Source organism: Doryrhamphus excisus, linkage group LG5 (assembly GCF_037039965.1).
Source record: "Doryrhamphus excisus strain RoL-2023G ecotype Guam linkage group LG5, RoL_Dexc_Guam_v1.1, whole genome shotgun sequence".
Lineage (NCBI taxonomy): Eukaryota > Metazoa > Chordata > Actinopteri > Syngnathiformes > Syngnathidae > Doryrhamphus > Doryrhamphus excisus.
The window spans coordinates 1,463,184-1,478,614 of NC_136361.1; the positions used below are offsets into that span (position 1 = coordinate 1,463,184).

At 48.4% G+C, this 15,431-nt stretch overlaps 1 long non-coding RNA gene across 1 annotated transcript; it reads right to left on the reverse strand.

Moving 5' to 3' along the window:
- Positions 1 to 12,213: 12,213 nt before the first annotated feature.
- LOC144898458 (uncharacterized) lies at positions 12,214 to 12,947 on the reverse strand. The gene is made up of 3 exons (XR_013627331.1): positions 12,895 to 12,947; positions 12,556 to 12,761; positions 12,214 to 12,347 (listed from the first exon to the last, which is right to left on the reverse strand). It is a non-coding gene; the product is annotated as an uncharacterized LOC144898458 (long non-coding RNA).
- Between the last annotated feature and the right edge of the window lie 2,484 nt (positions 12,948 to 15,431).

Here is a 15,431-nt window from a genome sequence, read left to right on the forward strand (position 1 = left end):
CTGTAGAGTACTTCCTACTATTGCATCATCACTGGCCGTGACCAGTGTAGAATACTACACATCACGTCTTCCTAATGTTTATAGTTGTATTTTACTTCATTTAGTACCAAAAAATACAATTAGCTTAAATGTTGTTTGTATTCAAAGCATATTTAACCACAAAATATGAATCTTTAAGGACCGTGAAATTTGAAGGTACATTTTTGACCAACTTCCATGAATTTAATATAAAAATCTCGCTTTTTCTGACATTTTACGAGTTTTTTCAGTCCTGAATATAATAACGGCATATTGCAATAAAAATAAAGTCAATGTAGAAATGAGGGAAAATGTCAAACCTTCCTGAGGCACTGTCCAGTCGGACGTTTAACAGGGGTGGGGGGGTGGGGGGGGCTAATGGCAAAAGCAGACCAAAAAAAGGCGATTAGCAACAAGAGCGAAAGCGATTGCGTGCTGGAAGGACGACATCTTTAAGATGAACGGAGTGGGAGAATTCCAACGGCGATGCGAGCCCAGACCAACCGAGTCACATTCAGCACGTCAACACCCGCCGTCCAAGAGCAATGCAAAAACAGCATGGCACGCGCAGCTAGCACGTAGGCTATCAACCGGGCTGCGAGCAGCAAATGAGAGGACCAGAGGCAGCCGCAGCTCGTCAGCCTATAATGTTCTCACGTCCCACCAGTGGTCACACTGTGCTGCTCCGTCTTGTGCTTACAAACATTTAGTGGATTTTAGCGTAAGCGTACAGGTATGCAATAATGTAAATTCATCATGGTACACTTGACAGTCATTACTTATGACAGCCTCTTTTCCCACCGCACATCCATCTTGGTTCCTGGAGAAACAGCCCATTTTCACTGGTGACATCAGACCCTCACGTTCTTACTGGCTGGGGGTCAGGAACTGAACACTCGTTTTTGGACCCTTCACTGACACCATGTCAGAAAACCCGCTTGATGCTGCAGCCTGAGACATACCCTGGAGCGGAGACGCCTGAAGGCATTCTGACCAGATGCCCAACTCAGAGCTTCTCAGGTCCTCAATCAGGGCGAGTCCAGCCACCCGATCTTGTCCTTCTGGTCAGTACCCAAAAGCTCATGGCCATGTCGAGAATGGGAACAGCCTTCATTTCCGGGTGAGAACCAAGGACTCATCTCAGCTGCTTTAGATCAGGACCCCATGAAGCCAGCAGGACCACATCATCTGCAAAAAGCAAAGACCCAATCCTGCAGCCGTGAAGTCCTGTCCATAAAAGTTATGAACAGAATGGCGATGCCAACCCTCACTGCGACCAAACCAATGACTCCAACGTTCAAACACTCCAGCTTGGAAGAGAAGCAGGTTGGAGAGCACATTTGAATAAGAGGGCAATTAGTTTCAACAATAAAATGGCCAAGTTGCCGCCTGTTCCCAAATAGCAGTGGTGGCATGGTGAACATCAGGAACCCATCCACGTATTTATGGCTAGATAGCCACCTTCATGGTGAACATTAGGAGCTCCAATTAGACCTCCAAAATTGCTCCAAAGTCCAAAACATTTCAGATGAAGAATCCCGTAATGGAATAACACCATGTGGGTGATTAGGCGGAACCAAGCGGGCGTAAATCACGTTCTGGTTTCACGGAATGATAGCCAACATCAGCGGCTAGGAAGTGGCCACAACAGGGCCTGTGACGGAGTGAGAATTCCTCCAAGCCACATGACGGCATTCAGCAGATGGGGGGGGGGTGCTGCCTTCCCCGGGGCGCGGTGAGAAGAGTGCACCGGCCTGGAGCCAAGGTGGCGGTCGGGGTGAAAACCACAAAGTGAAAATAGAGGCAACTGGGACCAAGACATGTCCGGTCCAGATGAAAGATAGGCAGGGCCTCAGTGCGGCGATGAAAGACGGGGGTCCTTGGCAGGCCTTGGACCCGAGTGTAGGTCAGGCCCACAAAGTCGAGATTGGGGTCGACCACAAACATGCCCCACAGGGGAATGCATGGAATGCATGATAACGTAGCGAATAAAGATGGCGGTCAAGGGCTGGGGACCGTTTGAGCGACGTTACAATGAAAGAAGACCGGCGTAGAAAAGGAAGTCATTTGCAGAGACGGTCTGAAAATACCCAGGACCGAGTTCAGGGTAAGTGTGTCTGGTTTTGTGCGCTTACAACTTCAAGGTTGCGGGCTGGGTTGAAGAGGCGGGAGCCTCCAAAGCATGTTTGGTATTGGATACCACGATAATGGGAGAGATGGGCTTAGTGGCCAAGTTATAAAAATAACGATAGAGTAATTGGCGGCCAGAAAACATTTCATCAAGGAGCTGTAGGAAACCCCTACGTCCCCACTCAAGTGGACGAGCGGTAAGGAAAAAGGATGCAAATAAGGTTCCAGGAGGGCAACCACTCCTCCACCGCTTACAAGGGATTGCAAGTCGACTCCGCCCTTGTGGAAGGAAGCGTTTCCAACAGCGATTCTTTCCAAGGCGCGCTGGAGATCAGAGAAAAGATGTTCTCTGCCGTTTGCTGGCATGGTCGGCGTAATGAAGTTCTCAGACACCTCAAATATTTCTCAAGTTAACGAGTAGACAGTCGGAGAGAGAAGCTCAGACAAGAACGATGCCATTGAGACGTTTGACGACTATGGCTGCACCAAGATGCAGCTGGACGCGTGGTGCTATTTCCGTGGTTGAAAGGTGGGGGTGTGTGTGGGGGGGGGGGCGACATCTTCCACTCCGTGTGCCAGACGAGAGAGAGAAAGGAGAGGGAGGGAGGGAGTGGAGTGTGTTTCATGACAGGAGCATGCTGTAGTACACAATTCAAGATGTTGCTAACTGGGAGCAGATGAGAGCAGGAGACAAGCTTCCTGATATCCTACATTTTCACCATCCATGTTCCCGGCATCACGGTCGGCCAGCCAGACTTGGGATGGGTCACAGTGTTGGTTCATGCTACATTTTGGCATGTTCTCCATGGACATGGACACCAGGAGCCACCAGCAACAAATCAAATGGAAATGCAAATGAACAAGTAGAAAGTGGAAATAAATACAAATTAAAATGACAAAGTGTAAAAATTGAGGACCCTTTACCGCCTGAAGCATATTAATTATTGATAACCCGTTAACCCAAATGTCAAAGGGAAGAAGATGGCCATTCCATTCCCAACTTCCTCCTCCGAGCACTATCCATCAGTCCTCACATCCTGCCCTGGGGGGTTCCTCATCCAGGACACCTCCTTACGTCTGACATAGCCATGCCTAACAAGACGTGAGGAAGCAGCACGCTATGCTAGGTGGTTGACGTGCGGCGGCACATCACCGCTTTGTGTCAGCAAAGGCCGTGGATGAGCTACGGAAAGACGCGTCTTAGGCTGTGATGGCCGGAAGAAGGTGAGGGTGAAAGATGAGCGTGATCCAGGCATCCTGGCCCGGCCCGGTCCAGCCTGGCCCCCGTGTTTGTGTTCATTAGCTATAATAGGGATCTTAGAAAAACGGATCACTGAGCTCGACTAAATAAACCAGCTCGTACATTCCTGGCATTTGGCCTCTAATTTAAAGCCTCCAGCTTCACGGCTAACATGCTTTTTTTTTTGGTGCAGATCAGCAGGTAGCTGCCTGAATATTTCCATAGTCCCAGCCAAGAAAATCTGACTAAATTCTAAACATATTTTAACATGAGAGCCCTCTAAACATGAAATAACACCCCTATATTCACCTTTCCAGTCCTAAGATCCAATATAGCGGATAGAAAAGACGTCCTACAGAAGAAGCCTATCGATGGGAGAGTTTGTTGAGCCTGGAATAAATGTTACCAAATTAAATCAAACTAAATTCCGTTGGAGTGAAATAAAAAAACGGATGAACATGAATCTGTGTTGCTGCGCTGGCAGAGCTTGTCGGCCATGCTCCTGTCGCCACGTGGATTTATGAATGTTCCTGCGAGCACGCAGAGGCTTTGCTGTCAGACAAAGACGTGTCTGTACTCGGCGGGGATGGGAGGGGGGGGGGGCTAATGTTGACACCAGAAGCAGGGGCCGGGGGAAAACACACTGAGGCGTGTGCACGTGTTAGGAGGCGCTATCGCATCCACTGATCATGGCGGCATGTTACGCTGCCATGCATGAGATCATACGCTAGCCTTCGTTGGCCAGAAAGAAATGTCCCTTCCTGACTTCCCCGACTTGAGGCAGCGTCCCTGATTGACAGGAGTGGACATGAAGCATCCATCAAGAACTCCTGTGACAGCCTGACCCACTAGACAATCAAGTATGGCGAGCATGGACCTTTCCTCCATGACGATGGAGTCTGGAACAAATTGTCAGAACATTTTAAGCTTTTTGACAGTTTTACATAACATGTTGATTGTGTGGAAGTGGTTAATCTGTATTACCAAACATTTAATCATTCATTGTAAAAACATTCATATATGGTAAAACATTTTTCTGAATATAAAAGTCATTTTAAAATGTTAAATAATTTTCTACTTGGCCTTTTTGTGGCCCATAGTAAACAATAGGTCTTGTTATGCAGTATTAGTACTTTGCGTCAGTGCCGCTAGTTGGTTAACTCTACTAGGGTGTCAGGAAAAACTGGATCACGTTCGTATCCTTTTGCTGTTTTTAAATCTCTATTTAGCCTTTTGGTATCACAAGAGATGTTAGCATCTTACAGTTCAACTCCTCTAGTTTTTCCCCCAAAATGTATTTCATCAAACGGCTGTACTTTTACATCTGTATCATGTTTTTGTCTCCGATACTACAATGGTACGTACTTGGGAGAGAAGAGGCCGGCGCTAGTGTTAGCATAACAGATCATGAGGATTCACGGCGCTCCTTAATGTGCTCAGGCAGACGTTGACAGAAGTAGATAAATGCATCAGACTAAAGACCCGAGTGGAAAGGGAATAAGGGACCAGAGGTTCCTAAAGCCTTTCTTGGGGGAGGGGGGGGGGGGGCATTGTTTCCATGAGTTAAGACCCACCAGGGAGAGCGCACCAAAAGTCCCAAAGTCAAGGTTAGTCCAGCAGAAGCACAGGCAACCCTGCATGACATCACTTGATAAGCTAGAAGTCCAATGATACTGTGGCACATGAAACATGAGACGGCGGGGGCGCGGGGGGGGGGGGGGGGGGCAAGGCCAAAAAGGTACACCAATCATGGCAGCAAGACAACATCCATCCATCATTTCAACAGAAAAACCAGCAAACGTACCAAGAAAGAACCGTTGATCATCAACCTTTAGTACCTTTAGTACAGTTGGGGTTCACAGAAGGATTCATTCTACAGTACAATACAATGGGAGGGGGGGGTCCTAAACCTATCACGCATTTTAAAGATGACGGGGTAGAGTCTGAACCCCATCAGTGAGACCATCACACGGATAATCCAAATGGTTTTGCCACCAGTAGATCCCAAGTCCTGGGTTCTGCAGGACTCATTGACGAGGCTGTGAGGCCCATTTAGAACCTTTGAGAGATGCATCACCATTTGACCATGAAAGCTTTTACTTCAGCCTCAATGATGATGAGCACATGAAAGAAGCCATGTTTGATGCCGGGCAGATCCAGGCCGTTGAAGTCGTAGCAGCCACCTGCTGTGCGAGATAGACAATGCAGACAAGGATGGGGGGGTGGGGGGGGCTGTTACACTGTCATTTTATGTTAAGCAATAAATTAAGCCTCCATTAGGTGAAACCCAAGCCCAAAATGAATTTCATCTAAGTCCTCAGCCTCAACTTCAATGGCGGTTATTCGAGTGGCGGCTCGGCTGAAAACAATCCCTGCTGGACGCAGCGAGAGGCTTTGATACTCCGTCTCTGGGCTTCGTCCTGATACCTGATAATCCCGGGGAGACGCTTGGCGGGGCATTTACCAGGAAGCATAAATTTGAAAGTCTGTAATCTGAAAAGAAGCATACGAGAGAAAATCAGCATGAGATGGAGGCTGATACTTGGAGGTCACGCCAGCAGACCATGAAGACTTTCCTTCTCTGCTGGCAGCTCCAGTTTTTGTTTGAATTCTTCGAGTTCGACTACGACACTGGAACCTGCTACTCGAGCAACCTATGAACCAACTCGTACATTCTTCCTGACTAAAACGTACACGCTCAACGTTGACGGATGTTTGCCATCAGGTTGGAGAACCAAAGGGGTCGTTCCTACAAATTGCTGTAGTCAACCATTTCATGACCAGAAGCCCGAGGAGCAGTGACATTATGCAACAATACAAATGCCATTCTATCGAGACAAAGCACCCTGCATACGATGACATCATCAAGAGAGAATCGAACGAGCTGAGATCTTCACACAGTCGGCACGTTGAGACTTCATGGTCTGCTTTTGGCAAACTGATAACTTCAGAAGAAACGCCGTGTCACAGGACGCCATGTTTGTTTCCATGCGAGCATCTTCCATCCCTCCCAGCTTCCTCTTCATCTACCCTTGGACTCGGCGCTGATTGCGATGCCGTTTGGCCGCCGGCTCCTTAGAAAGTCGGCGGCGTCCTGATTACAATAAACAGAGCTTGAGATTTCAAACAACTTTTTTCATCCCCCCCCCCTCCCCCCTCCCTTCCATGCCAGGCTTCTCTCGGGTTTACACAGGTGTGGGCGTGTCAACATGTGCATGCGAACAGGGGCCGTGCACATGTCGCTTCCGGTAAATAGAGGCGGTTGTGTAGGAAGACCTTGGATGATGATGATGATGATGATGACGACCTCAGGCTAGCAGATTTGGATTTTCAATGTGCAGGAACACGGATTGTCGTTTGCTGTGGGGGGGTGGAGGAGACACGGTTGGCCGGCAAGGCAGTGGGCGTCGAGTCGGGATGGAGCACAGAGACAAAAGCCAACTGAAAAAGCAAGTCCCACTAGGGAAGGTGAAGGGAATCTAACAATTAGCGTCATGTCCAAGATGCCAAACATTCTCCCTTCCAAAGACCTTTTCTACCGATATTTACAAATAGGGGGGTGGAATGAGTTATGCTATGACATGGCTAGTGATTAGCATTGCAGTTGCTCCTAATAAGTCTGTCTCTCCCTCGCTTGCAACGCCCCTTCCAGTGTTTGAGCCTGGAAAACAAAGCAGCCACACTTTAAGCTCCCCTTCCCCAACAACAGAATGCGTCTCTAATGTTTCAGGTCTCTTAAGCGACATGTCAGATGTTCCTCCCGGCATCCGATACCTCCCATCGGCCTGGTGACCATGCCAAACGGCTTCAACAGTCAGATCAAATTGGCTAAACGTTTCCTTATCAGCCGCGCGATGACTTGACAACGTTGACACAGACAGCTCTGGAGAATGACAGGAAATGGAGGAAAGGCCCGACTGGTGTCAAGCTCTGCCATTTGCACACAAAAAGCCATCATTACGCGAGACTTGAAAGTGAGGCAGAATTGGAATGATTTATGCGCGAGGCCGCAAGCTCGCGCCCACACGCATATGGCTTCATAGGCAGTCGCACACACGCAGTCGCTCTCGCCGACCGCCAGACCAGAGAAAAGCAAGACTTGATTGATCCCTTTTGTGATTTAAGAGCAGCTGTGCAGGAATGCAATGACAGCCTACGGGCCGCTGTCAAGTCCCATCACACGACAGACGGCAACGGCGAGCGAGGCAATAGGTCTGAACGATAACTGGGCTGCAGGCCCGCTGCTGCAGCTTGATGTCCCAGGAATGCCTCCAGCGCCACGGTTGCGGTGAGGAGACTCGCAGCATGAAAAATTGCACCAGAAACAAATGTGCTCAAATAGGCAAATGCAGAAAAACATGTCTGGGAAAATGAAAAGCAGGAGCTACCGTTTGTGTCGAGCATCATGTATGAATGCCTGAAGCATAGCGTCCGGTCAACAGCCTGTTAGGACTGGATGCTGGCCGATGGAGCAGCAGTGGAAACTTCCAAAGCCCCAAAGATTCCGTATAACTCCCAACTTGACCAGCATCAGAGGTTCAACCAGGAGTTGCCTACCGTAGCACCGGAACGGGTCAAATCCAGACTCATGATGGGTTGCCAACAAAACGTGAACGAACTGAACTGAACCGAGTTAGTGATCGTTAGTCAATGATTGATTGAATGCAATGAAACCACCACAGGTCAAACTAAAGCAGTCTTGGAGTTTTGGCCTGTGGGATCGAGTTTGATGGCCCTGCATTAAATGATCCAAAGGAATAAAAAAGGTTCTCGAATGTTCAACACAACAGCCAAAAGTACCGGATCTTTGAAGTGAGCTAAGCCACGCTAAGTCCATCATAAACACATGAAGCCTCAAATTGGAGGCAAAACCTCCAAGACCAGAAGAGTACTTCAACGAAAACAGGACCAGTGTCTGTGGGGCCAAAGACGAAGATAAACCCTCGCCAGAGGGGGGGGGGGGGGGCGACTCCAGCATTCAAACGCCAACGTATGTTTCATGTTTCATGGCATCAAATGTAAAAGCGCCAGGCCATAGCGATTCCTGGAAAATGTCATCATCTGTTTAATTTCACACAAGCACGGCAAATTTCAATAGTTGCTCTCTGCTATTCATGAAGTCCCAAAAACTCCACCCAGGCCTTGTCTGCCATCACATGTGGGTGTAAAAGGACAGGCGGGCAACGCCGCTTGAAAACACGAGAAGCCAAGCCGTCCAACGTAGCGAGTGGCACATCTGCTTTGCCGCTTGGAGCCACGCTGGGATTCATCTAACATGTCAATGCTTTTATTGACGCTTCAGGACACTTTCCAGGAACGGGTAATGGACGTTGAATTCATTTCTCCCTTTGCATAGAACCTTCTTTGTCCTCTTGGTCAGCAAGAAGTGATCCTGGACGAGGGCACCAGTGGCCTTGGGGGACTCGAATTAGAAGGAAACAAAACAGCAAGCAGCCAGAGTGCTTAGTCCAAATCAGAGCGTGACCAAACAAAGTGGAGCAATGACGGCCCCATTTGGGATCTACCGATAAAAAGCCGCAAAACTAGGTGGAGCAATTTGAGATGTTTTAGAAAGGTCCGGATATGATGGAGGAATAGTTGGAAGCTGCTGGTAAATGTCGGCTCGTAGAAACAATGATGAAATATGATGATGGCACAAGGACCTGCAGAAGCAGAATACTGCAGTAAGGGAAAATGTAAAAAATATTGTCCACCAGTAGGGGGCGCTAAAAACTGCAATTTATTTCAATGAAAAAGGCCACAAAATATGAAATTACCCTAAAGTTGGATTAGTTTCAATCGGTTGAAAAACGTGGAATGATTTGGTGGACGAAATGTCAAACGGTTTTTAAAATGTCCAAATATGTTGAACGATTGCACGAGGACTGAGGACCGAACCAGCAGCTACTGGGTATGGGACACCCAACATTTCAACCTGCAGATTATGCCAAGTCATGTTTGCTCCTACAAACACCCAACAGACTTCACAAACACGAGAAAAAAGAATCCCATCGCCAACACGGGTTAGACTGCAAAAATAGACGCAAGTGAAAGAAAAAGCCAACTCCTCAGACATAAGAATCACACTGAAAGGTCAAAGTTGACTAAATAGGTTTGCTTTTGCTTCGGGATCAAAGCAAACACGACTGCAGACAAGGAAAAATGACCATCAGCCTTGATCAACATCATGGACGCACGGGAAGTAAAACTGTACGTAGAACGCAGACCGACCTGACGAAGAAGTCTGGCAATGAGCGAGAACGGGTGCTGGGGAAAAAACGGTGTGCTGATGGACGGGGAAAGGAAGGTCTGGATATCAGGGGCTTGGGTAGGGTTTCTGTGTCTGAGTCCTGGACGGAGGCTGGAAGACTCTGGTTATTGTCCGCCACCCAGAAAACTTCAAAGGGGTCACATGACTGTTGGTTCTACGTCTCGCCACTGCAGAATCTCCGGTAACAAGGCTGTGCTAATCCATCTTTGCTGGCTTTGTTTTCCATCACATCCTTGCCACACCAAATTCTACTCATTCCACCTCCTTTCACAAAATGTAAAGCCGCCCCGTTGAGCTAGCTCTGAGACCTGTGACTTCCTCTACATCTCGCCATGTAAACAACAACAACAACAACTGGGGGGGAATTATGAGGTCATACCAATAAATCATCTAAAAACACTCCAACGAGGAGATGATACCCTGCAGGCAATCACAGTAGCATGATGGACGAGTCGACTACTTAGCCTTAGCTCGATGGCGTGGGTTTGTGGCCGCGGGTTTGAGCCCCGGACCAGGCTGCAGGGCTGAACGCTGTTCCACTTACACGTCCCAACTTTATCTCCGACATGTTTGGACGCTTCGCCATTCAAGTCGCATTGCGTCAAACGGTGTGAGCCACACTCCAGCAGCACGATGAGGTTTCAAACCACTTGATTTCTTCACCTTTTTGTCGGAATAGTGGCTTATGTGGGCGTCTAAGACGCACTTTGCTGTCAAAAGCGACTTTGAGGAACATTACTACGTGATTCATAAAAGCTGGAAGGCGTCCGTCGGCTCCGCTTGTTCGTGCCAGTTTGTCCGCCAATGAGCTCATTGACTGGACGCCGCGTATTAAAAGCGGGAGCTTTAGATGCAGCACCTTCAGAGGTTGCAAGGACCTCAGAACAAACTGGCAAGGCTGCTGTTAAATTGCGGCGCAAGGACGCGGTGCCAAGCCTATTAGCAGCTAACGGGAGCAGGCAGGAAGACGGAGCGACCACAAAATGAGCCATCTTGGGGACTGGCTAAAGCCTGCTGACAGAAACTTGGTCTTCAAGGGGAGTCCCACCTGAGGCAGGTGGAAATTGAATATTGTATGATATTTCCTGTGGCTTTCTGCAGAGCAGGAACTTGGCTTGGTGAGGAAGGTAGAAAAAGCACGCTGGAGTAACTGCAGCCGTTGAATGGAAGGGAATTGGAAGCGCTGAGAGACTACTTGAACGCGTTTGCTTCATTTGGGATTACGGGAAGTGAAAGGCTGCTAATCTCAGGCTCGTCTGCTTTGAATCATCACGCAAGTCTCATTCTGTCCCTGACACCTCCATTCTGGTCCTCCTCTCCCTGAAGATCCGCAACATTTCCATGAGTGACTTGGTGAGCCGTCGCTGTCAGATCAAGCTGATATTTGTGCTTGATGTCTATTTTCCCTGGAATGGAAAGTGAAAAGGAATCTGGAGAGATTTTGCGGCGAGACGTTGGAGGAAGGAGACGACCAACGTTTCAGTAACGATGTGCCACTGATGTTGGCCATCCCGTGTCGCCGCTGTAAGGCGAGATGCTCGGTCTGGAAGGCACCGACGACAACGCAGTCCTGTGTCAATATCGCGTCAGCATCAAGTAGGAAGCTGAGGAAACTGTTCTGCTTGTCTGACCCCCCCCCCCCCCCCATGCCTTGCAATAACAGACCCAAACACTTTGGCACAAGTGACAGGAAACTCATAGAAACTACTTTTCCTAACATACTACAGACTCCATGTAAGTATTTTAAATATAGTACTCAAAGGAAAAGTACTTTTCATTTTATGTTGCCCATCATCCACAATCCTGATGAGACGTCAACACATCAACATCTGTTCCACCCATAGCCTTATCCATAATGGGAGCTTCCACCAAGATGACCAAGCTACAACAACAAGACATCGTTACACCAAGAACCATGTGACCGGCATGCTGACACCTCGCTACACCACGACGGGCCAGCTAGCGAAAAGGTAACGTACTGGACCTACTGCGTTTTTTTAATGTGGGGTGGGCTCAAGCATCAACTGAAAGCAGGAGGGGGTCTACTTCAGTATTTAAGGGAACGCAGAGGTTGATTGTATCCTAAAACAGGCGGTATAATGTACATGACATGAGCAGATAAAAGTATATTATATTAGAAATACACGTTTTGCATTTAGTAAACTGACTAAAAATAAGTAAAAACCACAAAGTTAATTGATATGAATACACAAACAACCCAGGGCCAGTTGGCTCCATGGCCTGGATGGCCAGGTCTGCTGGGGGAGGCATCGCATGGAGTCCGTGAGAATACATTTTTTTTACATGATACATTATTTTACAGAAAAAGCATTGGATGTTTATTGAAAGCAGAACAGGACAATGTGGAGAGTAATAATATTATTAATATAATAGTGGATAGTTACCTTGGTTTCTGTAAATGTAATAAATTCGTATAAAAAAGATGGATGAGGGGAATGATACAGTACAGGGCCGTGGGACTGGTGTGACACATGTAAGATATTAATATTGCTATTCTTGCAGAAGGGTGCAGCACTAACCTGTCGCCCCCCCCCCCATCATCAGTCGTCGCTGCGTGATGAGCAAACAAGGTGAGCCACCTGAGGAAGCGGAGGAGGATGAGGTCTGCAGAGATCCACGAGAAGACCGGGCCAGACAGACAGGATGTGTTTTCTGCATCACGTCCGTCTGCAAACAAATAAAGATATCAGGTGTTCATATCAACATTGGAGATGCCAAAGTCTACTGGACACGAGTCATGTCAAGTCATGGCGGCCATCGGGACCCGAGCGTCTCCCTGTTAGCGTCACCAAGCCTGAGGATTTAAATAAAGGCTTGGTTGAAAGAATGCAAATGAGTGCCCCCCCCCCCCCAAAAAGACGCGTGCCAGTCTTACATCATCTCCAACACGCTGATGATGATCTTGTCCGATTATGAGATTATCCCTCGCCGGAATCTGGGATCCTCATCATTTGAAACCCGACTTTCTGGCTTCGGCGAGCCGGCCTGAGGTCGGCTGGTCCCATTGGTCGTTTTCAGATTGCAACTCCCAGTAGAACATCTCACAAAACGTATGAAAGGATTGAGAAACATCGGCTGCGTCTAATGGGGGGAGGAAGTGAGGGGGCAGAGACAAGGTAGCGTCATCACTATGGGGAGCGCTAACATGCTGCTCGGTCGGGTATGGGACGTGAAACATTGATATTCCAGGTATTTTATAATGACAATTCCTCACTGGTTTGCTCTGGGAATATCTGAAGGTGTATCCATGTCTCCTCTTAGCAGCACCACTTCCACTATGGTCAGGCATCCTTCAAATGTGTACAGGTCTAGTCAGCAACCGAGGATCCAATAGGGACCAATAGGGGGCGATGTTGGTAGGTGTTTTGCACAAAAAGCTGTAGGATTGAGGACGGAACCAGCAACCACTGATTTGGGAAAGAACCACCAGTAGGGGGGGATTATTTTTCTGCCTGAATGAGCTGAACATTTGAACATTGTGACGCTGGATGCATGAGAAATGTGGGAGGAGTTAGCCAGAAGGTGGCGTAGGTAGCAGGAGAGGAACAAGGAGCTAAACTAGGGCGGCTAGGAAGGAGCCAGAGACCAGAGAACCCGTCCAAACATGTAAAGATGTGGAACATCACAAAGCAAAAGGACAAGAAAAGACGGGCCCATCGGGCCAAGTCCTCACCGCCAAAGGGTGGGCCGCCTTGTTTCGTGCTGCGCCGGTTCACGACTAGGTTTGTTTGGCCTGAACTATTCTGGATCATCGCGTGGAGCCCGTGTGAAGCGGACAAGCTGGCTTGCAGCGCTGCGCTATGTTTTGTTGTGGCGAGAGCCGGACCGGCCCAAAGCAGAGTCCCTGTGACCGTGGCAACGCTGTACAGGATGGGGGGGGGGGGGGGGAGTGAGGGCTTTCCACGCCAAACAGCACTTCCCCTCTCATGGCCAATCAGTCTGAGAAAATAACCGCTCTTCATGTAAAGACACACGAGAAAAAGGAAAAACATTCAACAGCGTTCAAATTGCTACTTGCGAGGTCAACAACCTCCAAGGGTTTTTTCTGGAGCTGCAAGACCAGATCACAGGAATCGTGCACAGCAAGTTAGCAAGGCACATTTTAGCAGCGTTTACTTGCTCGCCACATTAAAAGCATACAGACTTGCTGCGAGATAGATGATCAGGACGATACGTCGCTAAGTCCATGTGGCGTATACTGCATTCATAATACTGCTAACACGCCATTATATCCATAATACATTGTAATACTTTGCAATATTTTACTACCCAATATGTCCATATTAGAGGTGATTGGTAGGAATTATGGGCGGACGATGTACGGAGACAATATCCATACCAAGGGTAGAACAGGTAAGATTTCCCATGCAGCCTAAAAGGGGACCTGGGGGCTGGGGACCTGGGGGGCGGGGTGGCTGGGGTCAACACCAAACCCTGAGCAATATGGTTGGGATATTTCCGGTCCAAATGATTCTGCACATGTGCAGAAAGACTTGTCAGCCTTGACAGACAGTGGGCGGGACCAGGGGGACTTGACGTGACTCGGGTGCCAAACCCGAGGAGGAACGTAAGAACATCCGCTGTGTGGGAAAGCAAGGGTAAATGTTTGTTTCGTGGATGAGCTGGCGTTGAGGGATGGCCAAAGATGGAAGGACTATGCGCCTTTGCCATCAGGGGGCGCTAAAGTCAACCCCAGACTCAGGTCTTAAATATTGGATCAGGTCATGGCATGGAATAAAGTTGTCGTTAAGAACGTTCCCGTCGTCCACAACACCTGAAGCAGTGTCGGACAGGTCCATTTCCACCTCCCACCATGATGTTCCCGTCGGCTTGAATCGCGAGTGGACTGTGGATGAATTCATTGCAGTCCAACAAATAAAAGTCATCATTTGTCTCAATCAATCATTGTTTTTCCAGCCTCCAAAAAACATCATGTGGAAATTTCACTCCCGATGTTAAGTGGAAAGGAGCAGCTCTTCCAAAAGCAACAAATCCTGGGATTTTTGGTTTCTGTATCAATGCGGCCCCCAAACACCCTCCCCCCGACGCTTCCCTGGAGTCGGACAGAACTCCAAAACATCTGGTCGCAGATGCTCGGGATTCTTCAAATTAGGACGATAAAATGCGCATGAGGCAAAAAGACACTTGCGGCATGTTGGGACCTTTAGGGTCCCGGCTTTGCCGTGTCACCTACCCCTTGGCTCCCACCCCCACAGCTGGGACCGAAGGAAAGGGGCACGGAGGCCAAGGTAGAAAGAGCCGCAGGAAGTTATTAGATCTGGTGAAAGCATTGTCCATCAAAAGATGTCGTGTGAAGGCGGCTCATCTCCGCAGCTGCGTGCACGGCCGAGACGCTCCTGGCTTTAAGTGCGGTGGGGGGGCTGTTAACTTTGATAGAACATGCAGGTACCGCTTGGAAAAACAGCGCCGCTTTTACGGGGTTATTAAAAGGCCACAGACTCTTTTACAAGCTGGAGGACTTAACTAAGGGTGCACGCTTGCTTTTCTAGAAGGAACCATTTCTTTGTGGGCCTTTCTTCATGGAGTGTCCCAAAAGATGGCTGCGTACGGAGCGTCTGACGTCTGAGTCCGTGTTTTCCCACCAGTCAAATGCAACTGTTCAGTCATTGAAAATTATGCGGTAAGGAAGGTAAACAATCTTGTGTCTCGTGTCTGCCTCTACTCAGTAGTTTCCAGTTGTATTTAAGTGTTGCACAATTCATTATCATTTCATCAAATCAATTGGTTGGA